This window comes from Octopus sinensis, linkage group LG17 (assembly GCF_006345805.1).
Source record: "Octopus sinensis linkage group LG17, ASM634580v1, whole genome shotgun sequence".
NCBI lineage: Eukaryota > Metazoa > Mollusca > Cephalopoda > Octopoda > Octopodidae > Octopus > Octopus sinensis.
In genome coordinates, this window is record NC_043013.1 from 26530523 (window position 1) to 26551375 (window position 20853).

Sequence of the window (20853 nt, forward strand, 5' to 3'; positions counted from 1 at the left end):
AAAAAAATATAATTCTTTTTAAAAAGCAATACGGCATCAAAAAAACAATACAACTTTGCTTTAGACCCTGATCACTGATCGAGCTGGCCAAAGTTCAAAGATATTTCAGTAATGACCATCACACCATTTTCTTTCATTTATTTATTTATTTTATTTTTTTATCCATGATACTTTTCTTCGGTCTATATTATCTGATGTGTGGTTAGAAGGCAATGTTACTATGATGATTATATGTAAATGGGAAAGATTAACGGAGAATCTTGCCTCTCATAATATAGAAACATTTCTCATGGTTATTTCTGTTGTGTCGAAGTGTCACATTAAAGACCCATATTGACTCCTCTAAAATGATCTGATAAGAAATGAATTAGTTTCAAAGCGGGAGAATTTGGCGCCTGAAATTGAAATAAATATCGAATACGGAATAAATAAAAACTGCAGCAAAAATTGCTACAAACTACCCTTAAGTTTTGGGGGTTTCTTTTACAAAATCACACATACAAAGTTGCAATAAAAGTTTTATATTGCGGATTCGATTCATTGGGAGATATTTTTCGTCTTTTATTATAATTCCATTCATAAGATGCTTTATAGAAAATATAAATCGAACCTGTACTTGATTTATATTTTAATTTTTATCAACCTTGATAAAAGGATGGAAGGCAAAGTAGACCTCTTCGGGATTTAAACATATAATTAACATTTTACTGGGTACTGGACTGCAATTGTAAGCCAGTAGTTTTTAGTTGATTGTATTGGTCCTTGTATTTTTGTGACTGATTGATATTTCATTGATCGGGACATCGACAAAAGGGACGTGACTCGAACCGAATAAATACAACAAAATGCTTTTAGATCGATGCATCGATTTTTTTTCGGCGCCAAAATTTGAAATCATTATTGTTTGTTTGTTTGACTCGAAAATCTTCCCCCAGATTCAAATTTAGTATGCTTATTGTTTTTAATCAATTATGCCGATCCCAGAATTTTGAGACCGATACTAATTTTAATTTTTTTTTTATCGGAGTTTTTTCAGGGGTTCCACAGAGAAGGGATGTAACTCGAAAGAAAGTATGAATGCCTGTGTTCAATGTATCGATTCTTCCGGCATTTTATCTTTTTTCTTTTTGTTAGTAATTTGTTAAAAATGGTTCTTCCTAAATTTGTGGATCTTTTCGTTTTTGAACGGTAGTTTCACCAGATTCTTTTCGTCCCAAATGTTCTACATTGAGTTTTGCACACTGATGACGGAAATCAGTTGCCTTTCCCTCCCCTAAAATATACTATCGAGTATATTAAGGGTTTATAAGCTGACCAATGAAATTTTATTCCAGATCAAAACCGAAGTTCAGTGAATGTAACAAAATGACCCTTTAAGAGAATTAACCAACTGGACGGCTGATGACCGTTCTACACAGGGATGTCTACTAGCCAGAATGACAAACTTGACCATCAGAAAGATAAGACGTCATCAGTACTTTTACGAATCAAAAAATAGATCCGTTCACGGAAAAGAATTATAAATACACTGGATTCCAAAAAGAAAACCACCGTTACAAGCGAAAATCGCTGCACACAACGGAGAAAGAATCACCTTTTTAACTCAGTGTGACCGAACTTTTGATGATCCACATTTCTTATCGATCACTTCTAATGCTATTGAATTTTGTGCATTTAAACAAGGTGATCCACATTTTTTTATGTTATTGACTGTTGTGAACATTTAAATCATATTTGATATTATTGAATTTTGTAAACATTGAATCTTTTGAATATGTTTTTCTACTTCACAATTTTAAATTTTTACCATTGATAAACAAAAAATAGGTACTACAAGCGAACAGAAACTAATTTTTTAAACTAAGTAAATAAATTATTTTTATAAAAAAACTAGGTATAGGGTTAGGGTTAAAAAGTCGTAGGATCTACTACTTACGACTAACTAGTGCGCGCACCGGGACCCAATTTTAAAACAATTACAACTTTTTCAAATTCAGGTGCATTTTCAATAAATTTTTCTATATTTTTCCTATTGTTTATATATATAATATTTTATATACATAGTTTTTATATTTCTTTTTCCTATATATATAACATATTTTTAACTTTAAGATAAAATCTATATATGATTTTATCTGGTAGTTAGCATGTAATGACCAGTTATGGAAAAATCAATAAACCTATATCAAGGACAAGCGAGTAAGTACACAGGTTTACCCACATGCTAAAGGAAGACACCAAGGTAGTTTAGAAAATATTCACAGGATGTAAAATTCCGTAGCACACGTTTCCGTCGATTTCCGTAAAAAACTTTTATTTTTTCTACATATGGCTTTGCGGGAATATTTGAAGTAATGAGAGCGAAAGAGACTAAGAGGAAGCGATTTTATGACGAGGGAATTTCTTTTTGAAGTCCCCGTGTGTGTGTTTGATGGGGTGTGGGAGACAGACAGTATGTTGTGTAAGTGAAGTGCTTCTGTTAGTGTGTGCGAAGAGACAGAGAGTAATGTGTGAAAGAGAGAGATAACTGAAATTTTTTACTCGGTGTATGTGTGTGTATGTATCTATTATGTGTGTGTGTATGTATGTGTGTGTGTGTAAGTATGTGTGTGTGTATGTATGTATGTATGGCCGATTCAGTGTATTTTTTACTCGGTGTATGTGTATATGCATGTATGTGTGTGTGTGTATGTATGGCCGATTCAGTGTTTACATTTTTTACGGAAATCGACGGAAACGTGTGCTACGAAAAACGAAACATCGCCAACATCGCTAAATATACTTAAACATATATATTTATACATATATATATACACATATACATTTATATATATATTTCTATGGCAATGTTTTAACATTGCCATTTCTATAAATACATCAACACACATAGTTCAGTGTAAAACAACTCCCATTAACTGTCATGTTTTCTACTTTCAGAAAATATTCACAGGATGTAAAATTTATTTTTCAATTCTTATCTTGCATGTCATGATATGTATTTCATGTTGAATGATCGAAATGAGTGGTAGATAGGCAGCCGACAACTGATAAAAAGTCGTTTCTCTGTTTACTTGTCCTGTTTTCCATTATTTTCTCTCGTTGTTTACGTAATTAACTCGTTGTCTATGTATTTCATGTTGTTTACACAGTTGGTGACGTCCTGTACCTATATATGCAGATATATATTATTATTATTATTTATCATTATTCTGTATTTATATATGTACGTATACATGACAACAACCCCTTTACTCATTCACACGCGCATACATATATGTATAGAAAGGTACATGCAAAAACATACGTGTGCGTGTGTAACTAATTATAAATATATAGAGCTGAACACGGTGTAAAAAAAATAATGGAAATTAACGAAGTGTGCGATTTCAAGCAAAATAATGCCCCATGGCCTGTGTGTGTGTGTGTGAGATAGAGAGAGAAAGAGAACATTACAAATAATGAATAAGATAAACATGGAATGAAAAAATCGTATAAATAAAAGCACTTTAAAAACTATCTTGTACCGAAATTTACATTTGTGAACTTAGTAAATATTTCTTGGGGGATAAAGCAGTTTCGCACCTCTCCGTGAAGATGCATTTTTTTTTAAATATATTTTCTCGGATTCCTACGTTTTAGATGTCGGAAATTACGAATATGCGAAACACAAATTTTTTAGATTTCAGTCCCACCCCCACCCCCGGAATTTAAAAATTTTGATTTTGTTTACTGTGAAGAGATTGTAGCAAATCGAAATTAAATACTTTTACTCTTTACTCTTTTACTTGTTTCAGTCATTTGACTGCGGCCATGCTGGAGCACCGCCTTTAATCGAGCAACTCGACCCCGGGACTTATTCTTTGTAAGCCAAGTACTTATTCCATCGGCCTCTTTTGCCGAACCGCTAAGTGACGGGCACATAAACACACCAGCATCGGTTGTCAAGCAATACTCGGGGGACAAACAGACACATATATATACATATATACGACGGGCTTCTTTGAGTTTCCGTCTACCAAATCAACTCACAAGGCTTTGGTCGGCACGAGGCTATAGTAGAAGACACTTGTCCAAGGTGCCACGCAATGGGACTGAACCCGGAACCATGTGGTTGGTAACCAAGCTACTTACGAGTACCACATTTCTCGTACCACACAGCCACAAAAATATTAAAGTTAGAAGAATTTGCGTTTTACTTCTGTTTGCCTGAAATAATCATAAAACTTTTTCAGCCGTCTATTTATTTGTCTATCTATTTATCCCTATCCGTTTATTCATATCTATCTACATTACTTATGCTTATGAAATGAAAAATTTTAAAAACGTGGTTTCTTGGATATTCGGAATCTCTGTCATCGAAAGCATAGGAACCCGCTGAAAAAAAAAATCGGAAACGTCAAGGTTTTTTTGGGGGGAGGGGGGGTAACTGCGTGACATCCTCCAGAGATGCGGGGTGAAATTAAAAAATTTTTGGCGTAACTTCGGTATAGTTACCGGAAGTACCGGATACATTTCAAGAAAGTGTTATTTTTATATATATGGGGGAGGTTAGGTTTACGGTTACGGTTAGGGGTGGTAGAAAAGGGTTTCTGTTATCTTCAGAAATGTAAATAAAGCCACTTACGGTATCTATACCGAAGGATCACCCCGGAAGTGGCTTTGTTTACATTTCTGAAGATAACAGAAACCCTTTTCTACCACCCCTAACCCTAACCCCCCATATATATATATAAAAAAAACACTTTCTTGAAATGTATCCGGTTCTCCGATATCTAAAACGTAGGAATCCGAAAAAATATTTTCAAAAAAATAAATTTTTCAAGGAGAGGTGCGAAACTGCATTAGCCCCTGTAATTTATTGTAGTTGTTTACAAATAGCGAACTTGATGAAAACATTAAAAATTTTCACGTCAATACCGGAAGTTGACACTGAGAAGTGAATCATATAACAAATTTATTAATATCTCAAGAAGTAATTACGAAGGAAAACAAAACTCCAGAACTTAGAACGAAATCATCAGCTCAATAAGATTTCACTGTTTTACAAATGCTTATCCTGCAATAGATAGCAGCCAAATGTTTCTAAACTCACACACAACTATTTTTTAAAAATAATAGATTATATTAAATAATGTAGTCTAGGGTACATTATGCTGAAAAAAATCTGATGATCAGTGTTGGAATATTTTAAATTATATTTAGACTCAATGAATGAAGACCAGCGCTTTTCAATCTAGTTTTGGATTTGACGAATAAGAATCTGTTTGAATGGATAGATTACTCTGAAACTAATGTGGAGAAAACACACACACACACTGACACCTACACACACTTTTCAATGTACAAGAATTTTGGTACGTACAGAGTGACAAAATGAAACTAAAAACACCAGACTCAAATACTTTCGTTACTCAGGTCCAACTTCCGACTTCCTGAATTCAAGTCTCATCATAGATAGCCTTATTGTTCATTCCCGCCACATGAAAACCAAATTGCCTAACACAATAATAGGAAATACATTCCAAATACACACATATATAGTTGTAATATTTTTATATCCTTTTTCCAGTACTAGTGTAAAATGCTGCTGTGTAGAGGATTTCTTTGAATGTAGGGTTATTAATAATTATCTTTCTCTCTCTCTCTGTTTCCTTATTATGTGTAACATTGGAAATTTTATATTTCCCACATCATAATCTGTTAGCGTCCGTTGTCCATGCTGGCATGGGTTGGACGGTTTAACCAGGGCTGGTAAGCTAGAAGGCAGCACCTGATTCCAGTCTGATTTGGCATGGTTTTCTACGGCTGGAAGCCCTTCCTAACGCTAACCACTCTGAGAGTATAATGAGTGTTTTTACGTGTCACTGGCACGGGTGCCATTTACGTGACATCAGTATCTGCCACATCTGTGATTTTGCTTGGCTTGATAGATCTTCTCAAGGTCTCGGTCATTGCCTTCATGAGTCCCAAAGCTTGAAAGAAACTAAGCCACTTTGCCTCTGTGAGGCCCAATTCTGAAACGGTGCTCTTTATGTGCCACTGGCATGGGTGCCAGTTAGATGACACCAACATCAGCCTTGACTACGAATTCACTTGACTTGACGGGTCTTCTCAAGCACAGCATATTGCCAAAGGTCTCAGTCACTAGTCATTGCCTCTGTAAGGCTCAAAGTTCAAAGGTCATGCTTCACCACTTTATCTCATGTCTTCCTGGGTTTACCTAAACCACAGGTTCCCTCCACAGTTAGAGATCAGCACTTCTTTACACAGCTGTCCTCATCCATATGCACCACACACACACACACTATATATATATATATATATATATATATTATATATATATATATATATATATATATATATATATATGACTGACTTGCCAGTTGAAGGTAGTGTATGAGTGTCCAGTGAGCAAACAGAAATAAAAAAAAGATATACACACACATACATGTGTGTGAGTGAGTGTGTGAAGTGTGATAAGTGCTGATGCATGAAAGTCTAGGCTCTTGAGTCATTCTGTAACTTCTGCTGACTAATGAGTTCTCTTTCCTTGTTTGAATCACCAAGCACACACATATATACATATATGTATGTTTGTATGTATAGAGTGTTTGAAGTGATGTACAGATATTGTATATTGAGAAAAAGGAAGCAGTCAGAATTTTGGATAATTCTTTATTGGAGCTTTCGTACACTTAACTGAACTCTAAGAAATAAATTAAAACGAAAATGATGAAAACAGAACGTTTCCTTGTGAATTGGATGTGTTTGTGTTTTGTTTAGAAGAAGAGAAAATTTTGTTCTTTGGAGAAAAGGAGAAAGAGAGGGAGGTAGGGAAAAGGACAATTAAGAAAGAGGAAGAAAAGGGTGGAGGAGAACAGAGAGAGAGAGGAAGGTTTCTCAGCCAAGTTCCTCAATCTTTTGTGACATGATCTTTGCAATATGGGGTCTTGCATTGTCCTGATGAAACACCACTCCCTTTTGATTCACTAAAGCAGGGTTTTTTTTTCTTCAAAGCAGCATTCAGATGCTCTAATTACTGACAATAGATTTGAGCATTGATTGTTGCATTAGTTGGTAGCAACTCTAATTGAATGACTCCTTTCCAATCCCACCCAACAGAGAGAAGAACCTTCTTTGTATGGAGTTCCCTTTTCAGTTGTGGTTGGACCTTTTCTCTTTAACCTTGCCAATGTCTACAATGCTTAACATTCTGTCCAAAAAGAGTGAGATGAGTTCACAAGAACAAAGAGAAGAGCAGATGTCCACTTGGGATTTGTGGTTGGCTTCAGACAAATCATGAGGCACTCATTTTCCATGTTTTGGGACCTTTCCAAGCTATTGAAGATGGCAGTGAACAGTTGCATGGCTTGAACAAAGCTTTCTTGCCAATTCTTCAACTGAAACTGCATGATCTTTTTCAAGTTCTGCCAAAAGGAGTTTGTCATCAAACTCAGTTGGACATCTTGTTCAAGCCTCCTCTTCAAAGCTGAAATCTCCACTTCTGAATTTTACAAATCATCTTCTGCAAGTTCTTTCATTCAGGCACTTTTCTCATGAGCTGAATGAATATTTCGAGTCGCTTCAGCTGAAGAGTTCCCTTTTTTAAATTCATAAAGCATTATGTGCCTCAAATGCTTCTTAGATACTCCTATGTTTGAAGAGCTATAAGTAATGAAATTTCAATTAGATGATTCAGCAAAATGTAATTTAATTAGTTTAACCCTTTAGTGTTCGCATTATTCTGCCAAAATTAATGCTTTTTCATCCACATTGTTTTGAACTAATCATGCATTATCTTGTTGCTATGAGATTTTGATGAGGTAGCTGTTAATTTTTAAAACGATATTGTAGGGTTGGTGTGAGAGACCAGATCTGCTCAGTTTGAACATAAAACAGGCAGAATACTTTTGGCCGGATATGGCCGGTATAAATGTTAAAGGGTTAAATATGTCCAAATACATATAAATATTACTTGCTACCATTAGACTTTTTAAAATACTCTTAAAGTGTTGTTTTATATTTGCATTTCTATTAGAATTTGCAGTACTTCACTTGATCATAGACCAGTGATAAAATTGTGTAATACGAGCGGCATTGTTTATATTTATTTATTCAGAGCGGAGTTTTGCAATATGCAGTTGTTAATCTCAACAATAAAAGAGTAGATTTATATAGAAGTCTGAACCTTACTTATGGGGTGACTTGATATATATATATATGTATAAATGTGTGTGCCTTTGTGTTTGTATGTGTCCTCCACTACTGCTTGATTACTGGTGTTGGTGTGTTTACATCCCCGAAACTTAGTGGTTCACCAAAAAAAAGTACCAAGCTTAAAACAAAAGTCCTGGGTGTCGATTAATTTGACTAAAAAATTCTTCAAGGCAGTACCCCAGCATGGTCAACATCTGCTGAGTGGTTGGTGTTAGGAAGGGCATCCAGTTGTAAAAATCCTGCCAAAACAGTCACAGAAATCTCGTGCCCGCTTTGACCTGGCTGGCTCTTGTGGTACCATCCCACCCATGCTAGCATGGAAGGATGACGTTAAGCAATGATGATGATGATATATATATATATATATATATATATATATTATATACCAAGAGAGAGGATAGAGATAAAATAAATAAAAATTTATTAATATATTGAAAGACCTACAAGTGTTTCAATTCATCACTTATAGTATACAATCAATTTAATTTAATTTAATCAGTTTAGTTAATTATTATTAGCCAGAATATCATCAGGGAAGAACATACAAAGAAATTTATATATATGATATTGAAAACATAATGAAAACATTAAATGGATCTTTACCTTTTGACCTACAGATTTAAAAAATAATTTTTTGTAACTAAACACTTTCAAACTTTGGACTTTGGTAGAATATGTCATATAAAAACATCTTTTACTCTTAGCATTTTTGAGAAAAACTTATATTTACAAAGTTATTTTACATTAAAGAGGTTGTATTTTGGTAATTTCAACCAATCAATGACGTGTATTCTGCTGAATAAACTTACTGCTGTTGTTTGTCAACAACAACTATCGGCGGTGTATTTTTTGTTTGTCACTGTTATTTATGACATTGTTCGTGAGTTTGTACTGGTTTTAAGGTTTTAGGGTTAGGGTTGGGGTTTTAGAGTTAGGCTTAGGGTTGTCATAAATAACAGTGACAAACGAAATATACACTGCCAGAAGTTCTTGTTGACAAACAACAGCAGTAATTTTATTCAGCTGAATACACGTCATTGATTGGTTGAAATTACCGAAATACAACCTCTTTAATGTAAAATAACTTCGTAAATATACGTTTTTCTCAAAAATGCTAAGAGTATAAGATGTTTTATGTGACACATTCTACCAGTGTCCGAAGTTTAAAAGTGTTTAGTTACAAAAAATTATTTTTTAAATCTGTAGGTCAAAAGGTAAATAAAGATCCCATTAAATAATCAAACAGGAAAAGTACAGTCTACCAATAAAATTAATACAGAAAATAAAAATATATACAGTTATAAAAATAGTTATTGTCATAAATTAATATAAATAACAATAATGAAATCTTTTCGGTTTGAACGGCAGTTTTTTAAAACAATTTCCACATAACTAAACACTTTTAAACTTGGTATACTGGTAGAATGTTTATAAATTATCTTTTTGTTTTGGCTTTATTGAGAAAATTCTATTGTTTGTAAGATATTTGTTGTGTTTTTTCTTCAATTTCTGCAATTTCAACCAATCAATGACGTCTATTGAGGTAAAAAAAAAAACATTCTGTGCCGTATGAATATGTCCCTCGTTTAAGAAACAGATTGGGCTTATTTACATTTGTGAAGAAAAAAAGATACCCTTCCCCCGCCCCTAACCCCAACTGACCCTAAAACAGATTGAAATGCAATAGATCGATACTAGGGTCATAATTATGGGTGACAATTTCATATGACACCGCTAGAAAAAACTGCCGTTCAAACGGAAAAGATCCCAATAATGTTAATGAAGACATACCCATGCAAAAATACCGATCAATATCAATATCAACACCTAACGCCGATGGTCACCAGTGCTGCTTTGTTTATGCTCCCGCTCGTAATCCAGCGGTTCGGCAAAAAATTCGATAAAATAAGTATCAGGTTTTTTAAAAAAACCATATTCGTTCGACTAAAACCCTTCAAGGCGATGTCCCAGCATGGCCGCAGCCCAATAAATGAAACAAGTGAAAGATAAATAAAAGAATAGTTATGGCCAATACAATTTATATAATGGCAATACACGTAAGCAGGATACGAAGAAATCAAGTATTATAAATTGTATTCGATAAAACAATAAAATAAAACATTAAATCCTGTTATGAATGCTTCTCGTAGCTTTTATTAGGGATTAAAACAACAAAAAGAAAAGGTTTAACTAGGACATTTTAACTGTTGCTTGACATCCTGCTTCTTGACTAACTTACGTGGAATCAAAATTCACTGAGGTGGCATTCGCATTCATACCTCACAACAACAACTAGCGAATGTTGTTTCCGTGTCATGATAGTAGTGTTGACTCAGGTTTTTTCTGACATAAAAGTAAACGTTTAATTTTGTACTTTTTACGAATAATATAATTTCTAATGTAATAATGATTAGTGATTGTTTTCCACATTTTAATTTTTAATATAAAAAAATACATATCTATTTATGTGGATATTTTACAAAATATTAATCTCCACTCTTATGATTATTATTATCATATCAAGATTAAATATGATCTATTTAAAGTTGTTTATTTTTGGAATACATGATTGTGTTTCAGAATGTTTTGGTTTTTTTTTCTACATCACAAATGTTTTTCTTTTAACACTTATAGAAAAAGTTGTTCGTTTGAAGTCCAGTGTCAGAAACTCCACGTGGTATATACTATCCTTCTTCACTGTATCGAGTCAATCCACAAAGAAAACATAGCTGACAGTTTTTATTGTAAAAGCTTTCATTTAGAATCTTTGGTATGTATTAAGCATCGTTGCAGAACTGTTTTACTGCATTATTTAAATATTTTATTTATTTCTGTTGTTTATATTTGCATTTCTATTAGAATCTGCTGTGCTTCACTTGATCATGGACCAGTTATAAAACTGCGTAATACGGGCGGCATTGTTTATATTTATTTATTCAGAGCGGAGTTTTGCAATATGCAGTTGTTCGTCTCAACGCTAAATGAGCATATCATATCTATGGTGAAGGGCGTTCCAGTCATGACCATCCCGTTCTTTCGGGTATTCCATATCTAGAACTAGATTATAAAATGTGCCCCTCCCTTTTTCTATACGGTTTGGTATAATTTGAAGGTACTTTGGTTGTTATTTTTAGCAGTTGGTATAACTTGTTTCTACGAAATTATTGATTTGCTGTATACCTCATAAAACTGTTCTGCTTTTTTCTTTTTTGCATATGTGTTTAAGCTAAAGATGAAAACAAACACCCCCCACCCCGACCAGTCTCTGCAAAGTCTTAATGTCGGTTATAGCCGTTGTTTATTTTCCTAGCGACTTAATTGGGACTCTACTACATACCGGATGTTTCGCTTGCTTTGAAAAAAAAATAAAACTAAATAAAAAAGTTCGTTACTGGGTCGAAGTTTACATATTTAAAACGACATTTCTGTTCGTAATTATTTTTTCAACTGTATTAATTACAAAACAACAAGAACAAAACATGAGTCAATACCAAAATAGCCCACACGTAATCAATGCAGTTGCTATGTCTATCTAATATTTATTTACTGTTATTGTTGAAAATCAGCTTTACAAAATTGCAGTCATTGTATTTTTCTTTCCTATACAACGTATGCAAATGATTAAGAATCGTATTTTTCGTTGCTCATAAGAATATTGACCACAATTTCATTTTGTTTTTTTCTTTACTTACGTCATTCATCTCGTATTTCGTTACGTGCATATTACATCTAAGCTATATAGTTTCTATCTGAAACCTGATTATTGCTTATTTACTTGAAGCATCGAATTAAAAAGCGATAAGCACTAGGTCAGGGATATAATGTACGAAAGCAAATGGACAAGAACAACAAAAATGAGTTGAATGTATTTATTCAAATACTCAAATCCTAACAACTGGGAAGACTGGCATTTTCTTCTAATTTTTTTTAAAGCAATTCAAAACACTTACAGCTGAGACAGTGCAACAGCTAAGCACCTTACAAGCATCATTTTCATTGAAGCGATTGAAGCCAGTGATGGAAAGAAAAAACAATTCAGTGATCCGGCCCTCCCCCGAACATTTTGGATTGTTGAATAATGTATTTCACCAGCAAAATTACAATATTTCAGCACTAGCGCCATCACCTCCTCCGCCGTATCTAGGATGTGTGGTGAAGATGAAAAATCAATAATAATGACGTATCATAATTAGACATCTACCTTTAACACAAGGACAAAAGGTAAAGCCCATTGGGTCTCTCCTCGTCATCCCCGGACAATCTTAGTGTTTCCTGAATGTTCCTCATGGCGAGGTCTCATTTATTTCATTATTTTTTCCTTCAAAATGATTGCATAGACTACCTATCTTCCAGGAGTGTTAAATTTAGAATCGTATCCATATAAGACTATATAATTTATTCGTAATCCACGCTGCATTGATACTCTAGGAATTATTATTAAGCCACAAACCTGAATTGTGCCCGGCATAATTTTGTTTACATTTTAATAAATACATATGTGCAAAGCTATGGCCTACATTTTAGAACATATATCACTTTTGTTTAGTTTTATTCTTCCATTTGTATTTTGAATTAGTTTTATAGCCTCTCCTGTCTATACAACTTTTTCATTAATCACTACTTGTATCAAATTGTTGAATACGCCCTTGTATCATGGAAAGCGTGACTGAATAAGCAAAATGTAAATAGAAAAAAAAAATAACTACGAAACCAGTTTCAACGAGTGATATCGTCCTGGTTAAGGTTAATCTAGTATGTAGATTTTTTTCGTTACTAATGGAAATCGATATATATATATATATATATATATATATATATATATATATACTTAGTAGGTCAAAAAGCCTGGCAATTTTCGCTTTTTGTTGTACGTTGCACCACTTTCAGTTTGCTCGTTAAGTGAAATATGTATCTGATAAAACCGATAGAAAAACATTTAAAGTCAAGTATTTCTAGGAAACCTCTATGTTATTATCGCCCTGATTAATGTCAAATAGTTGTGCAATCGAAATATTTAGTCATGTAAAAAGACTGTAAGGTGCGGCCCGAATCAGATTTGGTTGCTATTTCTTGTTGATCGATCAACCACATAAAGATTCTCTTATTGACAAGTGTTGGATTTTGCCAGATTTAGCCTAGAGTGTTTGACCAAAAGTAAAATCGTTTTTAACAAAAGACACACAATGAACACGATCTTTTATCAAAAGGTATGTACGTTCAAAACGAGGAAGTCTTCCTGTTACAGTATTAAAAGAACTGGAATTTGATAATGAAAGTCAAACTAGATTAGACTTGCAGGTTCTATGCAGTCGTTTGATCTGCTAAAAACTAGCAACCAAATATCTCTGAGCGCACCCTTCCTTAGAAATGTTGAAGGATTAAATATCTTTAAAAGGCATATTCATAACTAGAACACCTTTTATAATTTTGTTTAAGTGGGTGGCCTGGAGCTAAGCAACAACCAGAACTATTAATTAACCTTGTATTTTATTTAAATAGGTTTCTAACAATATAATTGATGTAATAAGATCTTAGTGCCACTGCTAGTTCTAATTACCTGTTTCATTGTACAAAGAATAAAACCAAATCAAAAACAAAATGTTTGCAGAGCCAATGTTTCTCAACTATTTGCAATTACCCCTCCCCTCCAAAGTTAAATCCAGACTAGCTAGTAACAAAGGGGTCTTTACATCTTATTCAGCCTGCTAAAAGTAGCAGTCACACCTTAATGTCTTATACAAGAACAGGACTCATTGGGTAATGTAATTCTATATATTCTTTAAAAGTACTAGTTGGTCATGGCTGGAATGCCTTCAGTTCTAGGTTTTATCAACCAGGATTGATCTGAGGTTAACAACACACACTACTGTTACACAGGAAATTTTGATTTGATAAACGTTCAGTTTATGTTATCTGTTTCTAAATTTTTGTAAACTGTGTACAACTGAAAACGTCAGCTGTACACCAATTAAAAACAAAACAAAACAAAGCAATAAAACTAGGTTAGATTGTGTGTCAAACCATTACTGTGTTCAGAATATATTTAGTTTGTGTTATACAAATAAATGGTCAGGTAGTTGAGCCACCAGTTCCAGATTTATTTTTTTGTAAGGCACATGAAACCACAAAATTGGAGAAATGGGATGCAGTCATTTACATGGACTTTGGTACTTTACTGCTGTTTATTTTTGATTCTTTGAAGGTTGTAAAGTTAAGTTGACCTTGGCAGGATTTGAACACAGAACCTTAGAAATGATGTCATTAACAGCTAGGAGGTATTCTGATCGATGCTTTACTGATTTTACCAATTCATGGATGTGCTTCTTTGCAATAATATTATTATTATTAAAATAAAAATAATAGAGTTGATATGTTCTGACAATATCCCATGCCAAGAAGAGTTTTTTGTATTTAATCTGAGCTAAGTTGTTGCACACTGTTATCTTAATAAAAGAGTATTGACAAATTTAGAAGTGTGAGTTAATAGTTTTGGGCTCTCACAATCTGTTTAGAAATATGTTGCATTGGGGGAATGGCAAATAATAATATACTAACTGCATAATGTGTCCATCAAGTGGAACAAATAGCTTTGTAATTTGTCATTGAGGAAGTTTCATGTGTGCTCAACAAGTCTTGAGCTAAATCTCTTACAATAAGATTGCTACCAAGTTTATAAATAATAGCTTGAGATAATATACCACCTACAGTAAAGCCTATGTCTCTATGGTTAGAATGATGATCACTCACTGAAACTGAAGTAAAACTCATATATGAGGCAATACCTATCTATCTAGAATTTACTGGATTTGTTGATTGTTCTTTTGTGTTCAATTGCCTGCATTCGTGCTATGGGCATACTTTGACAGGAAACTTAGTAGGAATTAACCCTGGTTAATCCTCAACAGCAGTTACATTGCATACTTATCATAAAATATATTAAAAGAGAAGAGAACCTTAGTGATTGTTTGTAAAATAGTAAAATGCTTAATCTAAATTTGTTGTTATCCCTGCAATTTTTCCACTGCTCAAATGATTCTGCTAATCCCACTGTCTTCTGTTTCACAACAAAAGAGCAGTGTAAACAAATGATGAGTAAATCTAAACATGAATTCATTTACAATATGCGTCTTTCTTTTCAACTGTCACATGAAAATATTTTTCAATAGTATTTAGGACAACTAATTTTTTACTATCATGTCAATTATTAGTTTTTTTTTTTTTTCTTCTTTATATTCCGACGCAAAATAACAAACCTCCAATGACAATATTTGTTGACGTAATAATAATATTGATAATAAACCTTTCTACTATAGGCACAAAGCCTGGAATTTTGGGGGAGGGGGTGGCCAGTTACATCAACCCCACTGGTATCTGACTGGTTCTTATTTTATCAACCCTGAAAGGAAAAAAGAATGAAAGCTTGATGGAATTTGAACAGAGAATGTAAAGACGGATGAAATGCTGCTAAGCATTTTGCCCACCATATTCTGTCACATTGCTGCTTTGTAATTTACAATGAGAGTAAATTTTGTGTTCTCTGCTTTCAGGATTACAAATAAATAATTGAATGCATGTAAATGCAATGCTTCTCAAATTGGCAAATATTAGGCTTTCCCCAATATTAATGAAATGGTTTTGCTGTCCATTCCATTCCTACTAATAGAATTTGCATTTATATAATTCTTTCTTTGTCGTGGTTCTTGAACAAGTTTGAAAAGTTTATATTTAAACCCTGTTGTTACCATATTTTTATTGAAATAGATTACATTTATTTCGAATAATTTTGAAAATAACGAATAAGTAAAATAACTTTGTTGTTATTAGGATTGTGTTTGGAACATAAATTGAAATTTTGATGGAACATTTTAAAAGAGTAAGTTTGTATCATAGAACCAGTCTCAGACGGGTTGACATCAAAAGGGATAATATATAGTTTATCATTGGCAAGTCAGTTTGGTACCCAGAATTACAGATATAAGAAGCGGAATGGTGAAGTAGAAGATTGTTGTGAATGTATGGACGTAGATGCTATTGCTTCACCCTAGGTCATTACTGATCAAACAGAGCCTATGATCAGAGAAATTTCAGCTGGAAGGATCTCATCTTTTTATATATATGAGAAAACATTATCCAATATTACTTTCATTATTTAACCTATTAGCATTCGGATTACTCTGTCAAATGTAATACTTATATATTCACATTGTTTTGAATTAATCATGTAGCTTCAATATTTCAATGATGTAATTGTATGTTTTTAGAATGACATTGCCGGATAAGTATGAGAGGCCAGGTCTGGCTAGTTTGGACATAAAACAATATATGGCTGATTTAAATGCTAAGGCAGTATGATTTGATGGAGATTTAGCTGCTGCTGCTTTTAGTAAGTCAGTTAACCATACAGAGGCTCACACGGACCTTGGTTATTGCAAAGTGGAGAATTGAACTGATGTCAGATTCCCAAGATTGCCAGAGGTCATAAAATGAAATTTAGAGAGATTTATTTAGAAATTAAAGAATTCTGAGAGGCCATTTGAACAATGAGCAGAGAATATCAATGTACTTAATACATGAAGCATTAAAAAGCCAAAGCAGAGGGAAAAATAAATGAGCAAAGAAAAAGAAATTGATAGCAACTAAAATTGTTTCATAGATGTGTGGTTAAGAAGTTTGCTTTTATAACTGCATAGTTTTGGGTTCAATCTCTTGAAGGATGTGTCTTCTAACAGCCTTGGGTTGATCAATACCTTGCAAGTGTAATTTAGTAGATAGAAATTGCATGGAAGCCTGTTGTGTGTTTTCATCATCTGACACAACACCCCTCCCCTCTCAAAGATTCCTTGTCTTGCAAAGTCACTTGGTGACCCTGCTAGTACAGGTGCCATTTAAAAAGCACTCAGCACATACTGTAAAGTGGTTGGCTCTTGGAAGGGCATCCAGCTGTAAAAACTGGCCTTGCCTGTGTGAGGACCACATAAAAAGTACTTAGACCACTCTACGGAGTGGTTGGTGTTAGGAAGGACATCCAGCTGTAAAAGCCATGCCAAAAAACACAGAAGCATGGCACAGGCTCCTGCCTGGCTAATTCCTGTCAAACTGTCCTACCCATGCCACCATGGAAGGAGGACATCAAATGATGATGTGTGTGTTTAGGTGTTTATTTCCTTGTCTTTATTTTGATATTGTTCTTTAATAGTGGTGGCTAAGTAAGACTCAGCATCACGAAGAGTTTTGGGCCATAGAAAAGTATCATGAGAAGAACCAATGCAACCCATGCAGGCATAAAAATGATGAATGATGATAACTTTGTAGCAAACACAAGACATAACTCTCAATTTTTTTTCAGATTGCATCAGTTATGCTTAATTTTTTCCCCCCCAAGAAATTTTGACTGTGGTGCATTGTGGAATGTAAAATAAAGTAAAACAAATGGATATTGTTTATTGTACTTCAACTTTTTAATGTTCGTTGTATTAGATATTTCACACAAATCTATCTACAGTTGAAGTATGGATTTGAACTCAAAACATTGTAGAACAACACTTAGTTCTAATTGTAATGAGCATAGCTGTATGGTTAAGAAATCTGCATTGTAATCATATGGTTTGACTTTGATTACATAGTGTGGCACCTTCTATTTGAAGCTCAGATTGACCAGTGTTTAGAGAGTGGAATTTGCTTGGCAGAAACTGTGCAAAAACCCATTGTGAGTGCATGTGTGTGTGTGTGTTTATGTTTACCTGTGCAAACTGGTATGTTACGTTGAGTCTCTTTACAATTCTATAAAATGCAAGTAGCCCATTGAAAAACATAGTGGGATTGATATGATTAGCTAAAGCCCATTGGAGAGGGCTGTAGGGGGTTGTAGTCTGTCTGAAACAAATACATGGTCCATCACTGTTAGAGACTGGTTATGGTCAAGGCTTTAAGTATAAATGAGTTCTCATATTGCCAAAATCAAATCCTAGTAGGATTTGAACTCAGTTTGTAAAGTGGTGACATGTTGGCTGCATAGGTATTTGTTTGTTGGTAATCAGTTAAGCTGCACGTTGCCTCATAATAAACCAAATACTAGCAATTTTGTTGCCAGTAGTATAATGTAGTGTGCTAGAACCAAACATAGTTAGAATTACATTACCTACAAAAGAGCATCATGTAAGAGGTGGGAATGTTTGTCCATCCTGGTTGAAGAATTCCTTTTAATACGAGGCTGAACTTCAGCCAAGGGAAACTTGTCGAAGTAAGATCTTGTTGATTTCAAAGTGCTGCTCTTTGATCTGTTTAAATGTTATGTACTTATATATGACTACAAAAGCACAGGAACTTCATTGAATATTCTAATGATATGGGGAGATAATTTAACAAGCTAAATGGCTGGTAATCAGGGCATGTCTCTTGACTCAGGTATAGACTGGGCTTAGCTACCAAAGCTATGAGCTTTTGATTCACTACAAGGGCAAACTAAATACTGTCTCTGAGAGTTCACGTAACTTTTGAGTGAAGGGGTTAGCGAATTTAATTGAGAACTTAATTAGTACTTTATTTTGTGAACACCGTAAAGCTGAAAGACAGTTGATCTTGGTAGCATCTGAACTCAGAATATAAAGAGCTGAAAGAAATACCACAAAGCACTTAGTCTGACATTCTAATGATTCTGGCAGAAATGTTAGCACAACAGGTGAAATGCTTTGCGGTATTTCATCTTTCTTTACGTTCAGAGTTCAAATCCCACCAAGGTTGACTTTGCCTTTCATCCTCTCGGGGTTGATAAATTAAGTACCAGTTACATACTGGGTCGATCTCATTGCCCCCCCCCCCCAAAAAAAATTGGGGGCCTTGAGTAGAAAAGATTCTAATGATTCTACCAGCTAGAAAATATGATTCATTGGATATAATATGGCACAGTAACTCCAATAGCTGGGTTGATATTTTTTCAACTCAATTTTTGTAACATTAAAAGAACAGTGATCTCATGAGCAACACACCTTTATCTGATGAAATGTTTTTGTGACTTTTGTATATTCATATACTTACTGTATTGAATATTTCAAGTTGCTGTGGGTTGATGGTGTCTCCTCCTCTCTTTATGCAGCCTTTGGTGTTTGCTTTCAAAGTGCTCTATTCTAGCATCACGCAGACTTCCATGCCTTCCAACTGATTGGGGGTTGGGGGACACCATGTAACTGAGAGACCACACTTGAGATGATCAGGATTAGAAAAACGAAAAATTCTGATGCAGTATTTATAGATTTGATGTTTATCCTCAGGTTAACAATCATGAGAGTTTTCTCACTATCAAAGACACTCCAACTGTGACCATCCCATTTTTTATTCAAATGCAGTGTAAGCAAGAATACATTACTGTTTTCTTTCTATAACTTGGCTGTGAATAGAAAGAAGTTTAACTACTATTTATACCAACATAAAATAACGCATTGAATAATATACAATATGGAACTATTTACAACTTTTTCACAGCTAACAAACAACAATTGCTACAACATTCTATAAGTATTGTTGGATTTTAGAATTTTTTTAAATGGCTATGACTAATATCTTTCTATTTTTGTATATAGCTATTTTTATGTGCTTTGTGTTTCTGCTTTGCTTATTCCAATGGCAAGTCACACTACACTCCTGTCTTACATTGTTGCTCTATCTGCAAGATATTTGTCATGGCTGACGACAGTGCAGTCTGATTGGCACCCATGCCAGTGGAACGTTAAAAGCACTATTTGAGCGTAATCGTTGCCAGGGCCACTGACTGGTTCCTGTGCTGGTGGCATGTAGAAAGTACCGTTTCAGTGTGGTCAATGCCAGTACCGCCTGACTGGCCCTCGTGCCACGAAAGGGCATCAAGCTATAGAAACTTTGCCAGATCAGATTGGAGCCTGGTGCAGCCTTCTGGCTTGCTAGTCCTCAGTCAAACCATCCAACCCATGCCAGCATGGAAAGCGGATGTTAAACGACAATGATGATGATTCCCAGACTTTTTTGAACTGCTGTTCCCTTGGCACCCATGTCATGCTCCCAGTGTCCCCCACCTCACTGCACTCAACACCACAAACAAAGACCTTTCTACTGAAAATTCAAAACAACTGAACTTCACAATTAAAACTTAACCTAATCAAACCATTATTTTATTATTTTTGCAATATAAAAGACTAAATTTACATCCCACCTGACATGATTTTTTTAAAACTTTGATCTCAGCTCAATGTCATTTTAAAGTTGTTCCCCCACTATTCTTAGTTCCTTACTACTGATATCTGGGAATCACCCAGACTGGTATTTTATCAAAAATATCCTGAAATTTATTAGACATGTCTGTACAACTCATCCAGGTGTGAACAATACATTTGAATGTCATCTTCTGGTATGTGCTCTTACTCCTCTAATTCAGAGAAGCTCAGAAACTGGAAGAACTAACGATCGCTTCTGTTAAATTCAAAAAGCTGTAATTTGGACAGAAACACGTAGAAGGCTAGTTTTACTTCAATAAGGTTTAACCTCATTTCATTGCAGTTGCAAATTAACTGCAGTGAACTTTGTGAATATATCTGCTGTATAATTAATGTTTCATGACTCATCTCAAAGAACAGGATAAGAGTCTTGCAAGAATTCAACAATTTTTTT

General features: G+C 34.3%; 1 long non-coding RNA gene across 1 annotated transcript; it reads left to right on the forward strand.

The window, feature by feature from the left end:
- Positions 1–19754: 19754 nt before the first annotated feature.
- LOC118766761 lies at positions 19755–20853 on the forward strand. The gene is made up of 2 exons (XR_005002674.1): positions 19755–19990; positions 20743–20853. It is a non-coding gene; the product is annotated as an uncharacterized LOC118766761 (long non-coding RNA).